This window comes from Odocoileus virginianus, unplaced genomic scaffold (genome assembly GCF_023699985.2).
Source record: "Odocoileus virginianus isolate 20LAN1187 ecotype Illinois unplaced genomic scaffold, Ovbor_1.2 Unplaced_Contig_33, whole genome shotgun sequence".
Lineage (NCBI taxonomy): Eukaryota > Metazoa > Chordata > Mammalia > Artiodactyla > Cervidae > Odocoileus > Odocoileus virginianus.
The window spans coordinates 582,434-601,713 of NW_027224350.1; the positions used below are offsets into that span (position 1 = coordinate 582,434).

The 19,280-nt window shown below is 37.4% G+C and overlaps 1 long non-coding RNA gene across 1 annotated transcript in view; it reads left to right on the forward strand.

Annotated features, from left to right (window-relative positions):
* The first annotated feature begins 2,728 nt into the window (after nucleotides 1-2,728).
* The window catches only part of LOC139034172 (uncharacterized), a 45,561-nt gene continuing 29,009 nt past the window's right edge, over nucleotides 2,729-19,280 (forward strand). The window contains exons 1-2 of the long non-coding RNA XR_011486600.1: nucleotides 2,729-3,591; nucleotides 4,517-4,643. This is a non-coding gene — a long non-coding RNA (uncharacterized lncRNA). The remainder of the gene's footprint in view (nucleotides 3,592-4,516; nucleotides 4,644-19,280) is intronic.

Consider the following 19,280-nt stretch of genomic DNA (forward strand, 5'->3'; position numbering starts at 1 on the left):
GCATATTATATCCTAAGGACTTATTTATCTTCTTACTATAAATTTGTGTCCTTTGGCCAACATCTCTCTATTTCCCCCAGCCCCCAGCACCTGGAAACCACTATTCTACTGTTTCTGAGTTCTGGCTCTTTTCAGATTTCATACACAAAAGTGGTATCATTAGTATTTGTCATTCTCTGTCTTACTTGTCTCTGAATGGACACCTTCTGCAACTGAAACACCAAGAGAAGAGGATTCACACAACTATGCAGAAGCACCTGGTAAAACAGTAGATACTGAATAGGTATTAGAATAGAGTTGACTACAGATAATTCCTTTTTAGTAACAACTTTGTTGCTATGTCCTACAGCAGATTCTGGAACAATTTTTATATACACACATATATACTGATTAGATTATGGAAAATTTTTTTAAAATGTGGGTATAGCTGATATGATATCTCAGACTCAACAATGTATGGATTCAAGCTTTATATCATTTTATTTATTTTTTTTTTTTTTATTTTTTTTTTTTTTGCTTTATATCATTTTAATCACCAAGTTTGTGGCACAAGAATAAGCTGTCAGTATCTGAAGCATTACTAGAATAATTATCTATTCACTCTCTCATAAAAGGCTAAAAGAACAATTATAAATTGTAATCATTTCATACTTTTAAATTATTTAAATTTATGAAACTTATTAAATTATGTTATCACCATAATGTGTCCCGACTTCATCTGATCTAGTCAAATTTGGTATTGATACGTTGTTCAGTCACTAAGTTGTGTCTGATTCTTTGTGACCCCATGAACTGCAGCACACCAGGCTTCCCTGTTCTTCACTATCTCCTGCAGTTTGCTCAAACTCATGTCTATTGAGTCGGTGATGCCATCCAACCATTTCATCCTCTCTCGTCCCCTTCTCCTCAGGCCTTCAATCTTTCCCAGAATCAAAGTCTTTTCCACTGAATCAATTCTTCGCATCAGGTGGCCAAAGTATTGGAACTGTAGGTTCAGAGTCAGTCTTTCCAATGAATATTCAGGATTGATTTCCCTTAGGATTCACTGATTTGAGCTCCTTGCAGACCAAGGGACCCTCAAGAGTCCTCTCCAGTACCACAGTTTGAATGCAGCAATTTTTTGGTTTGCCACCTTCTTTATAGTTCAAATCTCACATCCATATTGATATGTTAAACAGTTTTTCCTGGGATTCCAATTTAACATTTTCCAGTACTTAGAAGTTTTAGGAGTCATTCCCCTTTGCTATTTTACTTTATGAAGTGCTTCATTGCTTCATGGTCATGTTCTTTCTGCTGCACTGAGTACCCAAGAGCATAGTCACCCAAAACATGCTAATGTATCCCAACATTTCAGATAGAAGCTCCTTAGAATTTTCCATATTTTTAAAATTCATTGCCCAACAACTTCCTGATTCTTCTGCAAACTTTGACTGAAAGATTTATATGCGCCAACTTAAGGTTTTTGATTCATGGTATTTAGGTAAAAGGATAATTCAAATAAATTCTACAAAATAAGACAGGGAAAAGACTTGGCAATTGTAATACAAAAAGGAATGTCAAAATTAGAATTTCACTGTTTCCCTTTGAGTGCAAAAGGGTGGGACTTAGCATATGTCATTAAATTACAGAATCATTAATTTAAGATGTTTTTAATGAAAGAAAAGTGCTCAATTGCAATATAGCCTAATGTTTACAATCCTTGGTGGTGGTGGTGGCTTAGTCATGAAGTCCTTAGTTTGTACTTATTGAAAGAATCCTTTGCAAATTACACAGAAATAAGTCCTGTATACTTATATATATATGCAATATAAATATCCTATTATACACACACACACACACACACAGAGTTTATTGTTGTTTAGTCACCAAGTCATGACTGACTCTTTGCAACCCCATGGACTGTAGCCTGTCAGGCTCCTCTGTCTATGGGATTTCCCAGGTGAGAATACTGGAGTGGGTTGCCATTTCCCTAAGTATCTTCAAAATATGTTTCTAAATCTTCAGAATCAAGTTCAGGCTCAGAACCAGTGATATCTGCGATGTTCTATGTAATATTGTTACCTGAAATGGCAACATGGTATTTTTTAATGAAAAGCATGCCTTCTTTATCCTTGAGACTTCCCTCCAAGACAGTGGCACCAGTTCTGCGAAATATCATTGTGGTAATCTCACAAGAAAATGTCAACAGAGGGTCTGAGACAAGTGTATGTGTGCATATGCAATGACAACATGCTCTGTGAGATGCCATTAATTATATGAGGTTTATTTTTTTTCCTCTAGGATGGAAAATGTAAGAAAATGTGCACAACAAAATGGATGAAGCAAAATTGATGTTTGAAATGGTTTCTAAAAGGAGCATACATTTCTGAGCTAATTCTTGGAGAATTCATAGTTAGCTTGGACCCAGTAAGGTCAGATTCCCCACTCAGAAGGAAAGAATGGCTGTGAAGGAGATGGAAAGAAGCCCTGGGTGTCACAGTGATTTATAATATTAACAGGGTGATGGTTTGGGAAGGAGCAGGAGCCTCACCCTATAGTGCTGACTCCCTCGGGGAGCATAATAAAATTCAAATCCTATTCATAATTGCAGGATTTGGGGCTATGTTATATGGAATGCAGCAAGACTAGAGGCAACAGATGTGACAGAGTGAAATAGCCTCATTTGGTTTAGAATTTCAATGATAAGAAAGTCTTATCTGTCATTTTGTGTCCATGCCATGTGTGGGGATCCTGTGGGATTAAAACACAGATCAAGCTCCCCATTCTGTGAGATTGCAATCCAGCGGAGATTCAGAAAACTAAGCTTCTGGTAGAGAGCTGAGCTTGGGAACTCTAAGGATGGGAATCAGACCTGGAATGGGATGCCCAGGAACTTCTTGGGGAAGAACATCTGAGGAGTGCTTGCATGAGGAGCAGTGAGGGAAACCAAGACTGGAAGACGGGAGAGAGAGAGAAAGTGTCTTTTACTCAGGCAAGGGCAGGTGAGGAAGTCAATGCATCTGAGGGCCCACTGGGCACAGTGACTTGTGAAGATGTCAAGGGCATGAAGGGCAGACCTTGGTGGGACTGGACAGATGAAAGAGGGAAGGTCAGGAAGTGAGCCAGGTGAAGCCCACAGAGGAATGCCTGCATGTTGAGGAATTCTGAAGTCTGGGTCTTGACCCTTGTCAGTTATCCCAAGCCCATGAGGCCTGCCTGTCAGAGAAGACAATCATAACAAACAAGGGTGGCCCCTGTCCACTCAGGAAGTCCCTGGATGTTAACAAGGAGGGGGTTCTGGGCTGGAGGAGCAGCAAAATTGAAGGAGACAGAGTAGGTTCTCAGTTTCACGGACCGGCAAGGACCTTGAGTGCCCAGTTCACCTGCCTTCTCGCCATCAAGCCCTCCGCGCCCAACCTGAATGTAGGTTGCTGTTCCCTTGGTCATTTTTCACCAGTCTGTGGATGGATGCATTGATCCCGGCGTTCAGATTGGCTCGCTCACAGCGCCATCTGGTGTCCACACGCGGGAGCTGAGAGCAGCCATAACAGGAAACTGGACAAAGCTGGTCCACAGCCCCGCACAGGAGGGACCACACTGGGAGCAAAACAGGTGAGGCTGGCAACTGGCGCCCAGGGGCTTCAGTCTGGCGGTGGGCAGGGTTTTATGGGCCCCATTTCACTGGCGGCAGGATCCCGTTGTGTATGTGTTCTCTTAGAGACTCTTTGACTTCCTGACACAATCCTTGCCGGTTTTCTTCATTGTCTCAGTGATAATAGGTTCCCTACTGTCGTCCCTTTCTCAGCTTTTTGTTGGGGGTTTTCTTCAAATCTATAGTAATTGTTGGTAGGTTATTAATACTTTGTCTATCAGGGATAAATAGTATTTCCTTTAGCTTATTTTAATCATTCTCAGCTTCAGGTGTTTTTATGTTTGTTTTTTTCTTCCTTTCTCCCGCCCTTCCTCTGTCTCCCCCACACCCTTCTTTGTTGGCACATTGCCTCTAACAAATGTTCTGTCTGGCAAAACTCTAGCCCAGCCCCTCTGAGCCTTCCTCCGGACCAAGCCTAAATTCAGCCTATCAAGACAACAACAACAACAAAAAAAAAAACAGTTTCTAAGAGCCCATGCTGCCTCCCTAGGTTAACCCTGGACCTTCCCCACCCCCATTAAATTGTTAGCCTGAGAAAACTCAAGCAAAGGAATTTTCTGTTTATTCTACTCCTGGAGATAAGCTCCTGTGTCTGTGGGAGCCTAACTTTGATAAATGCTGGCTGACAAACTCAGAGGGGTTACAGGGACAGCCCTCATTTCCCACTTCCTCTAACTTTCCCCTTTGCTGACCCTCCTGAGCACCCCCTCGATGCTCCCCTTCCTGCTGTTCCCTAGTTCTCCCGTGAAAATGCTCAGTCACCTCAGAGCAAACAGAAGTGGAGTTTTGTTCACACTGGCCCTTTTTCCTATGACAGCAGCATGTTTCTGATGAGAATCTATGTTTATCCTTTTAACTGCTGTCAGTTTTGTCTATGTTTGACAGTTAATCTGACTCCATGGAAGGGGTCTGGATCAGAAGTACCATTCGACCCTTGGACATTACAGACCTCTCAGCTGCAAAGAGACCTTTATCTAATCTCCCTTCTTCTTGCCCATTGTGGTATCTGGTGGTAAGCCCATCTCCTGACCCAATGCTCCAGACAAATGTATGAAGTGTGATGAGGAATAATTTTGATTCTTACAATTCTGAGTACACTATCTGGGGTGAGGTTAGAGGCTCAGACTTCTTGTGTGTGCAGGAATGGAGATCCTTGCCTGTCCCTTGTTTTGTTATTGTTTAGTCACTCAGTCATGTCCAACTCTTTGCAACCCCATGGACTGCAGCACACCAGGTTTCCCTGTCCTTCACCATCTCCCGGAGCTTGCTCAAACTCATGTCCATTGAGTCAGTGATGCCATCCAACCATCTCATCCTCTGTTGTCCCCTTCTCCTCCTGCCTTCAATCTTTCCCAGCATCAGTCTTTTCTAATGAGTCAGCTCTTTGCATCACATGGCCAGAGTATTAGAGCTTCAGCTTCAGCGTCAGGAGTAGGCTTCATTGCTGCGATCCTGGGCTACAACAAAAAAATTCTCTGGATCTTTTAAAAATTGAGATATAATTGGCATATACTGTTGTATTATTTTCTAGTGTACAACATAAAGACACATATATACCATCAGTTTGTTAACATCACACACATCACCACAAATAGTTACATTTTTTTTTATTATGATGAGAACTTTTAAGGTTTACCCTCTTAGTAACTTTTAGATATTCAATGCAGTATTGTTAACTGTAGTCATCACGCTGTGTTATATTGCCAGGAATTATTTATGTTATAATTGGAAGTTTTTGCATTTTGACTTCTTTCTCTCATTTTACCCATCCTTATCTCCACTTCTGAAAACTGCTGATGTTTTCACTTGGCCCAAGTCCCTGTGTTTTCTTTTATATTCCACATATGTGTGAGTGCCAAGTTGTTTCAGTCATGACTGACACTTTGTGATTCAGTGGACTGCAGTGTGCCAGGCTTTTCTCTCCCTAGAAATCCCAGGCAAGAATCCTGGAGTGAGTTTCCATGCCTTGCACCAAGATATCTTCCCAACCAAGTGAACAAACCCTCATCTCTTATGTCTCCTGCATTGGCTGGTGAGTTCCTTACCACTAGTGCCATCTTGGAGACCTATTCCATATATAAGTAACTATGTATAAGCATTTGTCCTTCTCTGACTTATTTAATTTAGCATAATGTCCTCAAGATCAATCCATGTTGTGGCAAATAGTAGAATTTCCTCTTTTTTAATTTAAATTTATTTATTTTTAATTGTAGAGTAATTGCTTGACAATATTGCGTTGGTTTCTGCCATGCATCAATATGAATCAGCCATAGGTGCATGTGTGTTTCCTCTCTCTTGGTCCTTCTGCCCACATGCCACAACATCCCACCCCTTTAGCTTGTCACTTAGCACCAGATTTGAGCTCTTTGTGTCAAACCGCAAATTTCCACTGGCTATCTCATTTTACATATGGTAATGAAAATGAAGAAGAACTAAAGAGCCTCTTGATGAAAGTGAAAGAGGAGCATGAAAAAGCTGGCTTAAAGCTCAACATTCAGAAAACTCAGATCATGGCATTTGGTCCCATCACTTCATGGCAAATAGATGGGGAAACAGTGGAAACAGTGGCTGACTTTAATTTTTTGGGTACCAAAGTCACTGCAGATGGGGATTGCAGCCTTGAAATTAAAAGATGCTTACTCCTTGGAAGGAAAGTCATGACCAATCTAGACAGCATATTAAAAAGCAGAGACATCACTTTGCCAACAAGGGTCCATCTAGTCAAGGCTATGGTTTTTCTAGGACTCATGTATGGATGTGAGAGTTGGGCTATAAAGAAAGCTGAGCACCAAAGAATTGATGAACTGTGGTGTTGGAGAAGACTCTTGAGAGTCCCTTGGACAGCAAGGAGATCCACCAGTCCATCCTAAAGCAGATAAGTCCTGGGTGTTCATTGGAAGGACTGATGCTGAAGCTGAAACTCCAGTACTTTGGCCACCTGATGCGAAGAACTGACTCATTAGAAAAGACCCTGATGCTAGGAAAGATTGAGGACAGGAGAAGAAGGGGACAACAAAGGATGAGATGGTTGGATGGCATCACCGACTTGATGAACTTGGGTTTGGGTAGACTCCAGCAGTTGGTGATGGACAGGGAGGCCTGGTGTGCTGTGGTTCATGGGGTCGCAAAGGGTCAGACATGACTGAGTGACTGAACTGAACTGAATGTACATGTTCCAATGCTACTCTCTCCCTCTGCCACTGTGTCCGCAAGTCTGTTCCGTATGTCTGCATCTGCATTGCTGCCTTGCAGATAGGATCATCAGTAGTATCAGATATATATGTAACACCATATATGTATGAATATATGTATACATATATGTACATGCATATATGTATGTATTTACGATATTGGTTTTTCTCTTTCTGACTTACTTCATTCTGTATAACAGGCTCTAGTTTCCTCCACTTTATTAGAACTGAGTCAAACGCATTCCTTTTATAGCTGAATATTCCATTGTGTATATGTACCATAACTTCTTTATCCATTCATCTGTTCTTGGACATCTATATTGCTTCCATTTCCTAGCTATTGTAAATGATGCTGAAATGAACACTAGGATACATGTGTCTTTTTCAATTATAGGTTCCTCAGGGTATTGGGATTCTTAAGTCATATGGTAGTTTCATTCCTAGTTTTTAAGGAATCTCCACAATGTTCTCCATAGTGGCTTTATCAACTTGCATTCCCATCAATAATGCAAGAGGGTTGCCTTTTTCTCTACACCCTCTCCAGTATTTATTGTTCATAGATTTTATTGATGGTGACCATTCCGACCTGTATATTTCTCTAATAATGAGCGATGCTGAGCATCTTTTTCATGTGTTTATTAATCATCTATATGTCTTCTTTGGAGAAATGGCTGTTTAAGTTGTCTGCCCACTTTTTGATTGGGTTCTTTGCTTTTCTGGTATTGAACAGCTTGTACATTTCAGAGATCAATGCTTTGTCAGTTGTTTTGTTTCCTATTATTTCGACCATTCTGAGCATCGTGTTCTCACCTTGCTTTTAGTTTCTTTCACTGTGCAAAAGCTTTTAAGTTTAATTAGATCTCATTTATTTTGGTTTTACTTCCATTGCTCTAGGAGGTGGGTCATAAAGTTCTTGCTGTGATTTATGTCAAAGAGTGTTCTGCCTATGTTTTCCTTTAAAAGTTTTATAGTTTCTGCTCTTGCCTTTAGGTCTTTAATCCATTTTTATTTTATTTTTGTGTATTGTGTTAAAGTGTTCTAATTTAATTATTTGAGATAAAACCAGTCCATCCTAGAGGTGATCAGTCCTGGGTGTTCATTGGAAGGACGGATGCTGAAGCTGAAACTCCAATACTTTGGCCACCTCATGCAAAGAGTTGACACATTGGAAAAGACCCGATGCTAGGAGGGATTGGGGGCAGGAGGAGAAGGGGATGACAGAGGTTGAGATGCCTGGATGGCATTACCGACTCGATGGACATGACTTTGAGTAAACTCCAGGAGTTGGTGATAGACAGGGAGGCCTGGCATGCTGCAGTTCATGGGGTCGCAAAGAGTTGGACACGACTGAGTGAGTGAACTGAACTGAACTGATCCAATTTTTCCAGCACCACTTATTGAAGACACTGCCTTCTCTCTGTTGTATATTCTTGCCTCCTTTGTCAAAGATAAGGTGCTGATAGATATGTGAGTCTATCTCTGGGCTTTCTATGTTGTTCAGTTAGTCTATATTTCTGTTTTGTTCCAATACCATACTTTTGTGATGATTGTAGATTTTTAGTGTAGTCAGGCAGGTTGACTCATCTAACTCCATTATTCTTTCTCAAGATTGCTTTGGATATCTGGGGTCTTTTGTATGTCCATGCAAATTGTGAAATGTTTTGTTCTGGTTCTGTGAAGAATACCATGAGTAGTTTGATAGAGATTGCATTGAATCTATAGAATGCTTTGGGTAGTATAGTCATTTTTACAATATTGATTATTCCAATCCAGGGACCTGATATATCTCTCCATCTTTTTGTGTTGTTTCAATTTCTTTCTTCAGTGTCTTTTAGTTTTCTGCATGTAGGTATTTTGTCTCTTCAGATAGATTTATTCCTAGGCATTTTATTGTTTTGTTGCAATGGTGAATGGAACTGTTTCCTTAATTTACCTTTCTGACTTTTAATTGTTAGTGTGTAAGAATGCAAGGTGTTTCTGTGTATTAATTCTATACCCTGTGACTTTTCTATATCCATTGATTAGCTCTAGTAATTTTCTGGTGGCCTCTTTAGGGTTTTCTATGTAGAGAATCATGTCATCTGAAAACCATGAGAGTTTTGCTTCTTCTTTTCCAATCTGGATTCCTTTATGTGCTTCCCTGATAGCTTAGTTGGTAAAGAATCTTCCTGCAATGCAGGAGACCCTGGTTTGATTCCTGGGTCAGGGAAGATCTGCTGGAGAAGGAATAGGCTACCCACTCCAGTATTCTTGGGCTTCCCTTGTGGCTCAGCTGGTAAAGAATCCGCCTGCAATGTGGGAGACCTGGGTTTGACCCCTGGGTTGGGAAGACCTCCTGGAGAAGGGAAAGGCTACCCACTCCAGTATTCTGGCTTGGAGAATTCCATGGACTGTATAGTCAGTGGGTCACAGAGTTGGACATGACTGAGTGACTTTCACTTTCAAGAATTCCTTTTGTTTCTTTTTTCATCTCTGATTGCTGTAGCTAGGACTTCCAAAACTATGTTGAATAATAGTGATGAGAATGTTCACCCTTGTCTTGTTCCTAGTCTTAGAGGAAATGCTCTCAGTTTTTCTGTGTTGATAATAATGTTTGCTGTGGGTTTGTGATATATATGGCCTAGATTATATTGAGGTATGTTCATTCTATGTGTACTTTCTGGAGAGTTTTTAATCCTAAATGGGTGTTGAATTTTGCAAAATGCTTTCTCTGCATCTATTGGAATTATCATGTGAGTTTTCATCTTTTAATTTGTTAATATGGTGTATCACATTGACTGACTTGCATATATTGAAGAATTCTTGCATCACTGTGATAAAGCCCATTTGATCATGATGTATGATCCTTTCATGTCTTGCTGGATTCTGTTTGCTACAGTTTTGTTGAGGATTTTTGCATCTATGTTAATCAGTGATATTGGCCTGTAATTTTCCTTGTGTGTGTGTGTGTGTGGCAATTTTGTCTGGTTTTGGTATCAAGGTAATGGTGGCCTCATAAAATGAGTTTGGGAGTTTTCATCTTCTGCAATTTTCTGAAAGAATCTGAGGAAGATAGGTGTTAGCTCTTCTCTAAGCCTTTGGTAGAACACCTGTGAAGGAATCTGGCCCTGGGCTTTTGTTTGTTGGAAGATTTTTTATTACAGTTTTTATTTCTTATGCTTGTGATTGACCTGTTCATATTTTCTATTTCTGCCTTGTTCAATTTTGGAAGGTTGAGCTTCTCTAAGAATCTATCCATTTCTTCTAGGTTGCCCATTTCATTGGCATACATTAGCTCATAGTAGACTTTTGGGATCCTTTGTATTTCTGTGTTCTATGTTGTAAATTCTTTTTCATTTCTAATTTTTTTTAAATTTGAATCTTCTTCCTTTTTTGGCTTGAGTTTGGCTAATGGTTTGTCAATTTTGTTTATCTTCTCAAAAGACCACCTTTTACTTTTATTGATCATTGCTATTGTCTCCTTCAATTCTTTTTCATTTATTTATACTGTGGTCTATATGATTTCTTTGCTTCTACTAAATTTAAGTTGTTTTCTGCTGTTCTTCTTTTTCTAGTTGCTTTAGGTATAAGATTAGGTTGCTTGTTTGATGTTTCTCTTATTTTTTGAAGTAGGCTTGTATTTCTATAAACTTCCCTCTTAGCACTGCTTTTACTGCATCCCATGGGTTTTACATTGTTATGTTTTCATTGTCCTTTGTTTCTAGGCATATTTTTTATTTCCTTTTTTATTTATTCAGTGATATGTTGGTTATTCAGAAAGGTATTGCTTAGCCTCCATGTGTTTGTTTTTTTTTAATTATTTTTTCCTGTAATTGATATCTAACCTTATAGTATTGTGGTCAGAAAAAATGCTTGAAATGATTTCACTTTTTAAAAATTTACCAAGACTTGATTTGTGGCCTAAGATGTGATATCTTCTGCAGAATGTTACATGTGCACTTGAGAAAAAAATGAAATCTATTGTTTTTGGATTAAATGCCCTGTAGATGTGAAATAGGTCCAACTGGCCCAATGCATTGTTTAAAGCTTGTGTTTCCTTATTAATTTTCTTTCTGGCTGATCTGTCCATTGGTGTGAGTAACGCATTAAAATTCTCCACTATGATCATGTTACTGTCAATTTTCTCTTTCATAGTAGTTAGCATATGCCTTATGTATTGAGGTGCCCCTATGGTGGGTGCATATATACTTATAATTGTTATATTTTCTTCTTGGATTGATCCCTTGATCACTGTGTAGTGTCCTTCCTTGTCTTTTGTAATGATCTTTATTTTAAGTCTATTTTATCTCATATGAGTGTTGCTACTTCCACTTTCTTTTGATCTTCCATTTGCATGGGATAGTCACCCCTCACTTTCAGTCTGTGTACCCTAGGTCTGAGGTGGATCTCCTGTTATTATTGTTGTTTAATCACTCAGTCATTTTTTACTCTTTGAAGCCCTGTGGACTGCACCACACCAGGCTTCCCTGTCTTTCACTATCTCCTGGAGTTTGCTCATTTATTTTGCTCATTTCCTTCAGGATCAATTTGTTGATCTCCTTGCAGTCTGAGGCTCTCAAAAGTCTTCTCCAGTAACACATTTTGAAAGCATCAGTTCTTCTGCACTCAGCCTTCTTTATGGTCCAACTGTCACATCTGTAGATAACTACTGGAAAAACCATAACTTTGACTATACAAACTTTGTCAGCAAAGTGATGTCTCTGCTTTTTAATATGCTGTCTAGGTTTGTCATAACTTTCCTTCCAAGGAGCAAGTGTCATTTAATTTCATGGCTGCAGCCACCATCCACAGTGATTTTGAAGCCCAAGGAAATAAACTGTGTCACTGCTTTCCCCTTTCATTTACCATGAAGTGATGGGACCACATGTCTTGATCTTAGTTTTCTGAATGTTGAGTTTCAAGGCAACTTTTTTCACTCTCCAGTAAACCCTCATCAAAAGGCTCTTTAGTTATTCTTCACTTTCTGCCGTTAAAGTGGTATCATATGCATATCTGAGGTTGTTGATATTTCTCCCAGCAATCTTAATTCCAGCTTGTGATTCATCCAGCCCAGCATTTTGCAGGATGTACCCTGCATATGAGTTAAATAAGCAAGGTGACAATATACAGCCTTGCTGTACTCCTATCCCAATTTTGAAACAGATAGTTGTTCCATGTCCGTTTCTAACTGTTGCTTCTTGATCTGCATATAGGCTTCTCAGGAGACAGGTAAGGTGGTCTGGTACTTCCATCTGTTTAAGAATTTTCCACAGTTTATTGTGACCCACACAAAGGCTTGAGCATTTTCAACAAAGCAGATGTAGATATTTTTCTGGAATTCTGTTGCTTTCTCCATGATCCAACAAATTTTGGCAATTTGATCTCTTGTTCCTCTGCTTCTTCTAAACCCAGTTTGTACATCTGGAAGTACTTGATTCACATACTACTGAAGCCTAGCCTGAAGGATTTTGAGCTTAACTTTGCTAGCTAGCATATGAAATGAGCACAATTATATGGTAGGTTGAACATTTTTTGGCATTACCCTTCTTTGGGAATGGAATGTAAATTGATCTTTTCCAATCCTGTCGCCACTGCTGTTTTCCAAATTTGCTGATATATTGAGTGCAACACTTTAACAACATCATCTTTTAGGATTTTAAATAGCTCAGCTGGAATTCCATCACCTCCACTAGCTTTGTTCATAGTAATGCTTCCTGAGGTCCACAATGTAAAATTATAAATATAATCTGAGTATGAAATATAAAATAAAAATGAATTGCATGATGCATATCAAACAGTAGGAATTTTTTTAACATAAAATCACAAGAGCCATATGTTTACCTTTCTGTGTTTTTAGCCTTGTGATTTTTTTTTTTTTTTTTTTGGATAGTTACCTAATTTATGGGCAAGGAAAAGAACTCAGGATGATGATTAGATTTGTTTACTTCATGAAATTTTCATGATCGATTCTCACATTATTGTTCAGCACAATTGGGCTAAATAGATATAGGTGTGATAAAATACATAAATAAATATTTCAACAATTATGTTTTATAGTATATCTACTTAAAATAATATTACAAACCTTTCTTTCATAACTTGAAACCACAACATTAATATAAATTAACCTAAGTATTACATATTCATTAACATCTAGATCATTTACAGATAGAATAAAATATAGAAACTTTAATTGCTGAACAAAACTTTGTTGACTTTTGGCACATTTTAATATATAGTATAGACAAGCTAAATATATTTGGAGTCCATTTCCAGACATCAGCAAAAGCACATGCATCTAGAAATTTATGAAATCATTTATTCATAAATTTGCTGCAGAATGATCACATGTGCCAGACAGTTAATAATTACTTCCTAGTTTTCTCTGTAAAAGAAAGGTGTCTGATGGTTAAAAAGTTTATTCAAAATTTATGAATGATACTACAAAGTATAATAAGGTTAAAAAAATAGCAAGGAAAATAATACATGTTTTTTTTACTTGAGGTATATCTGATTTATAATATTGTGCTAGTTTTAGGCATAAAGCAAATGATTTAGCTGTATGTTCATGTGTGTATGTTTATATATTCTTTTTAAAGTTCTTTTTCATTATGAAGTATTACAGGGTATTGCGCATAGTTTCCTGTGAGAAGCAGTAAATCATAGTTATTTATCTATTTTATATTTGGTAGTGTATGTCTATTAATCCTATACTCCAAATTTATCCCTTCTCCCACTTCTGCTTTGGTAACTGTGTTTTTTCTCTATGTAAGACATGTTTATGATAGTGAAAGATAAGAAGGATATGTTTTCACTAAGGTTAAAGGAGAGTCATTTTTCTGGAAAGCAAATGATTTGTTGTTACAGAATGATATATAGAAGGGCAAGACAAAATTAAATGGATTATTTTTAATTTGTAGATGGATTATGGGAAAGGAATTTCGGAAAATGAATCATCTTGTGTGGTCAGAACTGGCTAAGATTGGAAGAATCTACACGGTTTATAAAACTCTGTCTTAGAATTAATAATACAATGATGCAAAACTAGAATTTGGCTCTTTCTCTCCTAAAACAAAACCAAAAAATATATTACTTAAATTAATAGTATGAATTCTAAGAAAATTTTGTGCCTTACGTGTTAATTTTTTGCTGAAGAAACCAATATTTTGTATGTGAAAATAATTTTATGTGCTTCAGATTGTTTTTATCATATCTTTGGTTACTTCAGAAAACTGAGTTCCCATTATTAAAACAGTTTTTTTTTTACAGCTATAGAATTGTATATAATTTGCTGTGAATGATTTTAATGGTCATTAGGGATAAACGTATTGTTTCACAATGACTGGTAATCTAATTTAGTGAAGTTTTCAAACTTTTGACATTTTTTTACAATTTCCCAAAATCGAATTTTAAATGGAGTCTTTTTGACCTAAGACTAACTTTCAGAATGTACAATGAGGCCCCTGGAAAATCTTAAAGTATTTATATCTTATCTTGTAAAAGATGCCAAAGTTACTTGGTTCGTTTTTTGTAAGTTAAATTATGTAGACTACATTGTCAAATCAGAAATTATTAACTTTTCAATATTCTTTTTGTCAGAATACTATGTTACAATGTGTCATGCCCCAGAAGTAGCTAATATCCCTTATCAAGTAAACTATATCAGAACTTTAATCATGGTCATTCTTTTTGAAACTTTGCTTTTTAAAAAGTGTATATTTTCTGAACTGAAAGAAATTTCTCTCAAGCTATTCTTAAAAGTATAGCAACTTGGTAAAATATCCCTGTGTGATACGCAGTTATTTTTTATCTCTATCCTTCCAGATTTTGATTCTTGTATTTGTGTCACTGTAGTAACTTGCATATGTTCAATAAAAATACCTTCTAATTGTAACAGGACATAGTTGGAAACATTGATTATATTAAAAGACTTCAGAATTTTATATTTGAGAATGATATGCATTGAATCAGATATGGCCTGAGAGCTTTAAGGAACTAAGATTGACTTTAAGAAGGTAGTAGTTGAAAGTCCCCCTTTCAACCTTTTTTATTTGGCCTGGGAAGAAGAAAAATATGGGGAAAAATGTCAACTGATGATTGTAAGGTTAAGATAGTGATGCAGATGCTGTACCAGATCTAGTTTTATTGATATATCAAATTCACACATACTCTGATATCCAGCATACAGCTATTGACCTGACAAGTGCTTACCTCACCATACTGTCCACTAGGAGCAGTTTCCTTGGACGTGGCAAGGTCAGAAATACACCTTCACTGTCCTAACTTAGGAATATATCAACTCTCTAGTCTTGTGTCACAGTTTGCAGAGATGTTCATCACTTCTCCCTTCCACAAGATGTCACAGTTCCAATGATGCATGACATTTTGACATTATGCTGATTGGACCTAGAAAGGGGAATAGCAACTAAACTTAATATCAGAGGATGGAGAATAAATTCAAATAAAATTCAAGAAGCAACTTCAGTGACATTTCTTTTTTTTTTTTTTTTTTTCCCCATTTATTTTTATTAGTTGGAGGCTAATTACTTTACAGCATTGCAGTGGTTTTTGTCATACATTGAATTAGCCATGGATTTACATGTATTCCCCATCCCGGTCCCCCCTCCCACCTCCCTCTCCACCCCATCCCTCTGGGTCCTCCCAGTGCACCAGGCCTGAGCACTTGTCTCATGCATCCAACCTGGGCTGGTGATCTGTTTCACCCTAAATATACATGTTTCGATGCTGTTCTCTTGAAACATCCCACCACCGGGTTCTCCCATAGAGTCCACAAGTCTGTTCTATACATCTGAGTCTCTTTTTCTTTTTTTGCATATACGGTTATCGTTACCAACTTTCTAAATTCCATATATATGTGTTAGTATACTGTAATGGTCTTTATCTTTCTGGCTTACTTCGCTCTGTATCAAAAAATGGGCCAAAGAACTAAACAGACATTTCTCCAAGGAAGACATACAGATGGCTAACAAACACATGAAAAGATGCTCAACATCACTCATCGTCAGAGAAATGCAAATCAAAACCACAATGAGGTACCATTACACGCCAGTCAGGATGGCTGCTATCCAAAAGTCTACAAGCAATAAATGCTGGAGAGGGTGTGGAGAAAAGGGAACCCTCTTACCAATGATTCTTAAAGTTTCATTTTTTCACAAATTTGAAAGCATTGGCAGCCCCCAGAGGTATATCTCAGAACAGGTCTTTAGGATTTTAGAGCAAGGTCCTCCTCTCATTCTCCAACTAATAATTCAGAATTTTTCACTAATAATTCAGGATTTTTCAAGGACTGCTAGAATATGCAAGATAGAATTCACAAGTGCATATTATAGTTTTCCATTGAAACATAACTTTTACCTCTGTTGTCACCACCTCTTCTGTGAGAGAGAATCATAGACTAATATGTTTGCAGAATTAAGTCCAGTATTATTAAAAATGGTCAGTTGTTTGCATAAGTACAGAAAGATTAGTGATTGACCACAAGGTGACTTGAGTTTGCTGGAACTGTTCATAAAGGAATCTCAGACTGGACCATGGAGACTGTGAAGCCAATCCAAGAATTTGCCACTAGATTTTAACCTGTAATACTTAATAGATTTGGGTGAATTTCTTTATTCCATACATTCCCCTAAATACTCCTCAAAATATAGCAGGTCCCAGACCTGCTATAAAGTGAACATTTTTTAATGACATATAAGTTAGGAAACCCCATAAGCCAAGTACAGGTCAGATTTTCCAAGGGGGACTTTCTAAAAATTGTCCTTAGAGTCAACCTTAGTTCTTTAAAGCCCTCAGGTGATATCTTATTTGATGTACATTATATTCAAAGCCTTAGTATTATAACCAGTGTTTCCAAATGTATCCCATTGCAAGAAGAAATTGTCATTGACTATATTACCTATAGTAATTACTATATTACTAATTAACTATATTACCATAAATATAAGAATACTCATTGAGATTTGGAAATAGAGATAAAAAGGAAGTATTCTATCTTTGTACACAAAGCTACAATTTACCAAATTGCAGAAAGTTACACGTATTAATAGCTTAAGGGAAAAGGATAATTTTCATTCTCAGAATCATAACTTTAAAGAAACTATGTAAATCCATGGCTAATTCATGTCAATGTATAACAAAAACCACTAAAATATTGTAAAGTAATTAGCCTCCAACTAATAAAAATAAATGAAAAAAAAAAAAAAGAAACTATGGAAGTTTTCCTCCCAAATGTCCAAAATATTATAATTTTCCTTGTCAGTTCATTCATTTACATGGAATTATTTCTTATTCTGTGTGATTGGCGGCATTAATGTCTTCATGCTTTCTGGATATTATTACTCAGTCCAGTGGCATGGATTAAAATTTGGTCACATTAGGCCAACATGGAGGATTCTTGTCTGTAGTGAACCTTAAAACTTTTACAAAAAAATCAACACAAACCATTGACTATCTGTAACTGTTAAGTGACCATGATTTAATTTCTTATGAGAGCTTGTTGTATAAAGACAACTAGTTATTTATGTGGCATGCAGCATTTTATTTTTTTCCCCATTTATTTTTATTAGTTGGAGGCTAATTACTTTACAATATTGTAGTGGTTTTTGTCATACATTGACATGAATCAGCCATGGATTTACATGTATTCCCCATCCCTATCCCCCCCTCCCACCTCCCTCTCCACCCCATCCCTCTGGGTCTTCCCAGTGCACCAGGGCTGAGCACTTGTCTCATGCACCCAACCTGGGCTGGTGATCTGTTTCACCCTAGATAATATACATGTTTCTATGCTGTTCTCTCAAAACATCCCACCCTCGCCTTCTCCCACATAGTCCAAAAGTCTGTCTGTGCATCTATGTCTCTTTTTCTGTTTTGCATATAGGGTTATCATTACCATCTTTCTAAATTCCATATATATGCGTAGTATACTGTAATGGTCTTTATCTTTCTGGCTTACTTCACTCTGTATGATGGACTACAGTTTCATCCATCTCATTAGAACTGATTCAAATTAATTCTTTTTAATGGCTGATTAATATTCCATGGTGTATATGTACCACAGCTTGCTCATCCATTCGTCTGTTGATGGGCATCTAGGTTGCTTCCATGTCCTGGCTATGATAAACAGTGCTGCGATGAACATTGGGGTGCATGTGTCTCTTTCAGATCTGGTTTCCTCGGTGTGTATGCCCAGAAGTGAGATTACTGGGTCATATGGCAGTTATATTTCCAGTTTTTTAAGAAATCTCCACACTGTTTGCCATAGTGGCTGTACTAGTTTGCATTCCCACCAACAGTCTAAGAGGGTTCCGTTTTCTCCACACCCTCTCCGGCATTTATTCCTTATAGACTTTTGGATAGCAGCCAGCCTGACTGGCGTGTAATGGTACCTCATTGTGGTTTTGATTTGCATTTCTCTGATAATGAGTGATGTTGAGCATCTTTTCATGTGTTTTTTAGCCATCTGTATGTCTTCCTTGGAGAAATGTCTGTTTAGTTCTTTGGGCCATTTTTTGATTGGGTCATTTATTTTTGTGGAATTGAGCTTGAGGAGTTGCTTGTATATTTTTGAGATTAATCCTTTGTCTGTTGCTTCGTTTGCTATTATTTTCTCCCAATCTGAGGGCTGTCTTTTCACCTTGCTTATACTTTCCTTTGTTGTGCAAAAGCTTTTAAGTTTCATTAGGTCCTATTTGTTTATTTTTGCTTTTGTTTCTAAAATTCTGGGATGTGGGTCATAGAGGATCCTGCTGTGATTTTACCTTTTACATATTGTGCCTGGCAAACCAACATTTTGTGTCTTAAATTTATTTTGTCTCCTTCATGTTGTCTTTATCATTCCTTTGATTGCTTAAGAAAATAGAGCTGTCTCAACATTTAGAGAGCTACATTTTTTTTTTTTTTTTTTTTTTTACAGCTATGCTGTTTCCTGCAATTCCTCTGGTTACTTGTCATTTTGGTTAAATACATAACTAAGTGCACTTTCACAGTTTCCTGTGATACTATTTAATGAAGTGTTCAACCCTTTTGATATTATTGACAATGTCTCAAAATCAATATTAAAAGGGAGACTTTTTACTTCAAACTGATGCGAGATTCCCCAGAGTGCCATTGGAAAGTCTCAAAGGATTTTTTTCTTACTTTGCAAAAGGGAGATGCTAAAATAATTTGGTTACTTAGTATGTTAAATTATGTGGGAAACACTATCAAATAATAGAGATGATAAACTTCTTAGGTTACATGTATTCCAGAAATTGTATGAATTTAATAGAAATCTGTCAAAACCCTCAAGGTCCAGTTATGTTAAAATGCTGCAACAAAGGAAACTATAATCAAGGTGAAAAGACAGCCCTCAGATTGGGAGAAAATAATAGCAAACGAGGCAACAGACAAAGGATTAATCTCAAAACTATACAAGCAACTCCTCCAACTCAATTCCACAAAAATAAATGACCCAATCA